This window comes from Mustela erminea, chromosome 3, assembly GCF_009829155.1.
Source record: "Mustela erminea isolate mMusErm1 chromosome 3, mMusErm1.Pri, whole genome shotgun sequence".
In the NCBI taxonomy this organism is placed as follows: domain Eukaryota; kingdom Metazoa; phylum Chordata; class Mammalia; order Carnivora; family Mustelidae; genus Mustela; species Mustela erminea.
In genome coordinates, this window is record NC_045616.1 from 95,009,738 (window position 1) to 95,017,195 (window position 7,458).

Genomic DNA, 7,458 nt, shown 5'->3' on the forward strand with positions numbered 1-7,458 from the left:
ATTTGGGGAGGGGTAAAATTTTATTTATTAGAGTGCTCGAGCAGGGGAGGGGGGAGGAAAGGGGCACTGGGAGAAGTATAGGGAGGGACCTATATGTACTGAACAGGGACCCTGCCATGGGGCTTGATCCCTGAACCCCAAGATCATAACCTGGGCTGGTATATTTAATGAGTGCTGGTTTTTTCCAGGGCTGCTAAGGGAAATCTTCCAGAAAACACAAATGGCCCAGCTCTGAGCAGGAATGAAGAGCAGGTAATAAACACAAGAACCAGTCAACTTTTGCGGTCTACACTGAGCAGTTGCCTACTCCACAGGCTTCTGGCAGGTGTCCATCTCATTCTGACACCACAAGTGTTTCTGGTGTTTTTTATTTTGGTAGATAAGTAATGGTATTTTATTATGGTTTTAGTTCTCATTTCCCTGGTTATTAGTGGGGTTGAACTCCTTTTCATATTTATGTGGGTCATTTGATTTCTGCTTTTATGAAGTGCCTTTTTGAGTCTTTTCTATTTTTATCAATTTGTATACATTTTTTATGCATTCTGGATATGACTCCTTTGTCACTCCTTTGTCACTTAAATCTTTGGCAAATAACTTTCCCACTCAGTGGCATGTGTGGTCATAATGAAGAAGGGAAGTTCTTAATTTTATTTATTTATTTATTTATTTATTTTAAGATTTTATTTATTTATTTGACAGAGAGAGAGATCACAAATAGGTAGAGAGACAGAGAGAGAGAGAGAGAGATGAGGAGAAGCAGGCTCCCTCCTGAGCAGAGAGCCAAATGCGGGACTCGATCCCAGGCCCCTGGGATCACGACCTGAGCCGAAGGCAGAGGCTTAACCCACTGAGCCACCCAGGCGCCCCGGAAGTTCTTGATTTTAAACTAAAGAAATTACTCCTTTCCTTTATGGTTAGTGCTTTCTTTGTGATCTAAGAAGTGTTTTCCTCTTCCACGTTCATTAACGTATTTGTGTTGCCTTTCAAATACTTCAATGTTGTGCCTTCTAAATGTAGCTCTACAATATATCTAGAATAGAATTTTGTGTATAGTGTAAGGTCTAGTCTCCACCCATTGATTGTTCCTGGACCACTTGTTGAAAAAATAAGTCCTTTGTTCCCCTGCCCTGTGGTGCCATCTCTGAGGTGAGTCATAGTATGTGTGAATTTATTCCGGGGTCTGTATACTTTATCAGGCTATCCTTCCATTCCTTAATACCACATTGTTTTAAATGCTCTAGCATTACACTAAATACTGATACCTGGTAGAGAAAGGTGGCTGACCCTCTTATTTTTCAAGAATATTATTAGTTGTTCTCATATCATTTGTATTTCCAGATAAATTTAATGACCAGCTTATCAACTTACACACACACACACAATTGCAATTTTGAATGGGATTTTCTTAAAATTATATAATTTGAAGGAAATTAACATTTCTGTAAAATTTAGTCTTCTAGTCTATGAGCCCAGTGTATTTCTTCATTTATTTAGATTTTCTATTGCTTTGGTTTCACTGTTTTGCTTTAAGAGCTTTAATATATTTCATAAAAGATTTATGTTTTTGAGTGTCTGATGTGTTTGGGGGTTCCCCCCATCCCACTTTGAGAGAGAGAGAGAGAGATTTGACAATTAAAAATTGTATATATTTGAGTTGTTTGTCTTAGTCCATTTGGGCTGCTGTATCAAAAATACCATAGGCTGGGTGGCTTATAAAGAGCAGAATTTATTTCTCACAGTGCGAAAGCTGGGAATTTCTAGGTCAAGGTGCCAGCAGATTCACTATTCTTTGAGGGCCTGTGTCCTGGTTCATGGATGGTGCCTTCCTGCTGTGTCTTCACAGAGAAGGGCTTCTTTTATACGGATAGTCATCCCACTCATCGGGGCTTCACACACTTCACCTAATTACCTGCCACAGCCCTCACTTCCTAATACCCTCACATTTACGGATTCGGATTTCAACCCATGAATGGGAGTGGGGCATAAACCTTCAGTGTATGGCGGCTTATGGGGTACAATATGATGATGTGACGTATGTATACACTGTGAAACGGTTACCGCAATTAAGCTAGTGAATGTATCTGTTACTTCACAGACTTAAAATTTGCGTGTGGTAAGAACACTTAAAATCACCTACCTTAGCCCTTAGTCAACTAATACTGACTATAGTCAATATGTTGTACAGAATCACTCCAGAACTTACTTATCCTGCATAAATCTTTGTACCTTTTGAACATCGTCCCATCCTTCCCCTTCAACCCCTGGCAGCCACCGCCTTCCACATACAAGGGAGATCACATGATAGCGGCCTTATCTGTGTGCGGCTTACTTCACTTAGCATAATGTTCTTCAGGTTTGTCCCTGTTGTCAAGAAAGGCTAGATTTTTGTTTTCTTTAAGGCTGAATAATACTGTGTGCATACCACATTTACTTATCCGGTCATCTGCAGACGGTTGTCTTCAAATCTTGGCAACTGCAAATAATCCTGCAGTGAATGTGAGGGTGCAGACATGTCTTCAGCCAACAACCAGCAAGGTGGAGCCAGCCTTTCCTTAGAGAATGAATTCTACCAAAATCTCAGTGAGTTTGGAAGTGGCTGCTTCCCTCGTGAAGCCTCCAGCTTAGAGCACAGCCCAGCTGACACTGTGAACTCCCAACTTGTGAGACCCTGAGTAGATGACCCAGCAGGCAGCCTAGGCCCAAACTTCTGACCCACTGAACTTGTGCTGTTTTGAGCCACTGAGTTTGTGATGATTTACAGCAACAGAGAACTAATATATTCTGTATTAGCTATAGATTCTCTATGTTCTCTTAAACAGGTTACCAACAATAACCTATCTCATTTTTACTGCTGCTCTGAGGATGAAGTGAATTAATCCACATGTAATCCTCTGGCAGTGCCCAACCACCTGGCAAACTCTAGGCTGGATTATTATGATCCCGCGCTCTCTCTCCCTGCCTTTTTCCCCTCCTCACACTTCCGTAGTTCTGTACCTTAACTGTTCCATTTCGTCTTCTCTTGCAGAATTTCATTTCTTTGCCCAGTAGAGTCTTAGCTTTCCCACACCTCCGTTATCTATGGTCATTTATCTGACAACTGCAACTATTCAAAATATAATCCAGATGCTCCCAAAACTAAAATCAATTCTATGTAGGAAATGCACTGAAGTTCTATTTTTGACTTGTTGGTGAGATCGAGCACTTCCTTGTTTCCTAAGTTAAAACATACTAGGGGTGGAAAACTAGGAGGAGACACACTTACAGCAAGAAGAATGTGAGGAAGACCCCATGAGAGGGAAGGGGCCAGAACACAAAGGCACAGAAGAGCTTGCCAAGCAAGGGAAAATGGGGCAGGCTGTGTTTCAGGGATTCATGGGGGTGTCACTCAGCAGACACAGCGTCAGGGTGGCTCAGACACTCCTCGTCAGTGTATGTTCATACTTGAAGTGTATATTGGGAATACATAGTATTTTTAAAGCCTTATATTTACTGAATAAAAGATACCTCATTCAACTGCAACAAAGACAATTTAAAAATAGGCAAAGTACTTAAAAGTTCTCCAAAAAAGATACATAAATGGCCAATAAGTGCACGACAAAATGCTCAACATCAATCATGAGGGAAACGCAAATCAAAATCATGACACCCTATCACCTGATAACCATTAAGATGGCTACTATTTAAAAAAAAAAAAAAAAAAAGTTTTGGTGACAAGATGAAGAAATGGGAACACTGTGCCCTGAAGGTTGCTCAAAAAAAATAATACCATACAATCCAGCAATCTCACTTGTAGGCTACTGTCCCAGGGAACTGAGAGCAGGGTCTCTCAGAGGTATCTGTCCAGCCCTGTATCATTCACAGTCAAGAGGTGGGAGAAATCCAAGTGTGGAATGTACATGAAGTGGATGTATTATTCAACCTTTTGAAGGAAGGAAATTCTGACAGCTGCTATGACATGAATGAACTTCGAGAAAAGATACTGGGGTTAATGAAGCCAGTAACGAAAAGATAAATACTGTTTGATCTTGCTGATGTACCTAGTACCTAGTAGAGTCCACAGTCAAAGGAAGGAGTAGGGTTTCCAGCGTCTGGGCAGGAGGGAGAAATGGAGGGCTAGAGTTTAATGGGGTAGAGAATTTCCATTTTGCAAGACAAAGTTCTGGAGATCAGTTGTACAATAATGCGGAATTGTACACTTAAAAATGGTTAGGATGGTTGCCTTTGAGTTTGTGTGTTTTACCACAATTTTTCCAAACCAATAAAGATGAACAGATGAAATACTTGTGGTGGGCTGCAGCTGGACAGGGCAAGGAATCAGTAGGCAGTGATGGAGGGTTTCAGCTCCTGTGAGACCAGAAGTATGTTTAGGGCAGTTGCACATACTTAACAAACCCATCCTCAAATGATCCCACCTCCCATGTCTCATCCGTAAAAATCCCCTAGGACATGAGAGGTCAAGTCGCTAGTCAGCACTGAGACTGCAGCAAGGGTAAACATTCACAGGGAAACTTGACCTAGGGTTTTAACCGCAGCTCGTCAAGCACTTCATTTTGCTAAAACTCTAGGGCTTTATCACGCTAAGAAGCAAGGAAGCTTTAAAAGTAGTTACTCTGTCATCACCAAGGTTTGACATTTTTTTGAACAGATTTTATGTAATTTGTCAGAGCGCACATGTGAGCAAGCACAAGCAGGGGGAGCGGCAGAGGCAGAGGGAGGAGGAGACTCCCTGCTGAGCAGGAAGCCCGACTTGGGGCTCCATCCCAGGATTCTGGGATTACAACCTGAGTTGAAGGCAGCTGCTTAAGGACTGAGCCACCCAGGCGCCCCGGTGTTTTTTTCGAAAGCTGTGTAGTTTGCGGTCTTTTTTTGTTTTTTAAAGATTCCATGCATTTGTCAGAGAGAGAGAAAGCATAAGCAGGGAGAGTGGAAGGCAGAGGGCAGGCTCCCCATGGAGCAAGGAGCCCAATGCGGTACTCGATCCCAGGACCCCAAGATCACGACCTGAGCTGCAGGCAGACGCTTAACCTTAGACTAAGCCACCCACGTATTCCCTGTAGTTTGAGGTCTTAAATATACATCTTTAATCCATTTAATTTTGGTATATTGTGTAAAGATCTGCTGTGGTCTGAGTGTGCACCCCCCCCACACACAATATCTTGAAAATGCCCTTTTTGATGGTATTAGTGGGTAGAGCCTTTGGGAAGTGCCCAAATCTGGAGGGCAGAGCCCTCATAAATAGAATTAGTGCTCTTAGAGACTCCAGAGAGATCTCTTGTGCCCTTTCACCATGTGAGGATATAGCAAGAAGGCACTGGCTCTAAACTAGGAAGAGGGCCACTGTCAGAAACAACCATGCTGGCCCTATAACCTTGAGCTTCCCAGCCTCCAAAACTGTGAGAAAGAAATTTCTGTTGTTTGTAAGCTATCCAGTCTGGCATTTTCATTATAGTAGCCCAAACAGACTATAAGATCCAGCCTTATTCTTTTGCATGTTTATACTCAATTTTCCACAAGTCTTTGTCTTGGTTAAATTATTCCTAAGTATTTTATTTGCCTTGATACTATTATAAACAGAATTGTTTTGTTAATTTCCTTCTGGATGGTTAGTATTGCATATAGAAACATAACTGATTTTTGTGTGTTGATTTTGTTTGCAGCTTTGCGGAGTTTGCCTCACATTTTTTCTTCTTTTGTTTAATGGAATCTTTAGGACTTTCTACGTAACAGACCATGCTGTTTGTGACAGGAGCTTATATTACCTCTTTCTTTCTGGTATGGATGCCTTCATTTCCTTTGCTTGCCGTTAAAGCTGTGGCTAGCAGTTCCAGTATTTTGTTGAAAAGAAAGGTGAAAGTAGGCAATGAAGTCTTGCTCCTGATCTTAGAGAAAGAGCTTTCAGTCTTTCACCACCGAGTATGTTAGCTGTGGACTTTCCGTTTACAGCCTTCATTTTGTTCAATGTTTTCTATTAATAGTTTGTTGAATGTTTTCATTGTGAAACTGTTGAATTTTGTCAGATGCTTTTTTCTGTACTTTGATGATCCTACTGGTTTTTCCTCCATCATTCTGTAAATGTGGTATATATTACACTGATTTTCTTACATTGAACCATTCTTGCATTCTAGGAATCCATCTCCCCTGGCCATCCTGCATAATCCTTTACAATGCTATTGAATTCTAGTTGGTATTTTTTGAGAATTTTGTGCATTGCTTTCCTCTTGCTGCCTTTAAGGTCCTCTTTCTTTGACTTTCGATAAGTTCATTATATAGTTTACCCTTGAACAATGTGGGGCTTAGGGGTGCTAGCCACAACCTCCACCCCATGTAGTCATATATAAGTCACATATAACTTCTGACTCCCTCAAAACTTAACTCCTAATGGCCTATTGTTGACCAGAAGCCTTACCAACAACATAGCCAACTAAAACACATTTTGTATTATATATATTCTATACTGTATTCTTAAAATAAAGTAAGCTAGAGAAAAGAAAATGCTATTAAATCACCAGGAAGAGAAAATATGTATTTGTCCATGTTCATTTAGCTCACTGAGCATACTTAAGACCCTTGTGGTAAATTCGTCAAGTCAGAGGTCTCCATTTTTTAAAGATTGATTTCTAGAGATTATTTTGTTCCTTTGAATGAGCCATGTTTTGTTATTTCTATGGCTTGTGACCTTTGGTTAAGATTTTGGTATTTGAAAAAGCAGGCACCTCTCCCACTCTTCAGAGACCAGGTTCAAGCAGTGGAAGACTTTGACTCATCAGCCCAACCTAAAAAAGGCTCATGGTCCTCTTAGATCTCTGCTGAGGATACATCTTGCCTGGGACCACATGTGGGCCTGTTTCAGTTCCTCACATACCAACTGCTTTTACATGGTCTCATTTCCATTAAAACTCTCATTCCTGCCCATTCTCAGGAGACTTGAATTTTTCTCTTCCTCTGCCTGTGATTTCTTGTCCACAGCCATCCATGGGTCTTCAGACCACCTGGAGTTCTAACCTGCTAACGCACCCGTGCCTGTAGTCAGCAGCCTCCAGCCTGCCTTTACTCGATGCCATCATTTCTAGCAACATTCTGAGTCAGGCAAGAAAACCAGTCCTCAGGCAAGTCAAAGTTACAAGCAAGTTTCATTCTTCGAGTCCCAAGGGAGGAACAGGATTGGGTTGTTTCCTTCACCGCTGAGGTGTACTGCACCAGCATAAGGGTGGGACAGGGACGCCTCAAAATTTCTGACCATTTTGAGTGTGGCCTTTTCTGTTAAGTGTTCACTTGGTTGCTGCAGCTTAACTGATTGCTAGCATTCTCACAAAGCTATTTTGGTCCTCTAGTATTTGGCGCTATTTTGGTCCTCTAGTATTTGGTGTGTTGTGGGGGGAACAACAGCCTGGAGCTTCCTACTCTGCCATCCCACTAAAGATACCTTTCTAATATCTGCTTAAAATGTAACGTTATTTT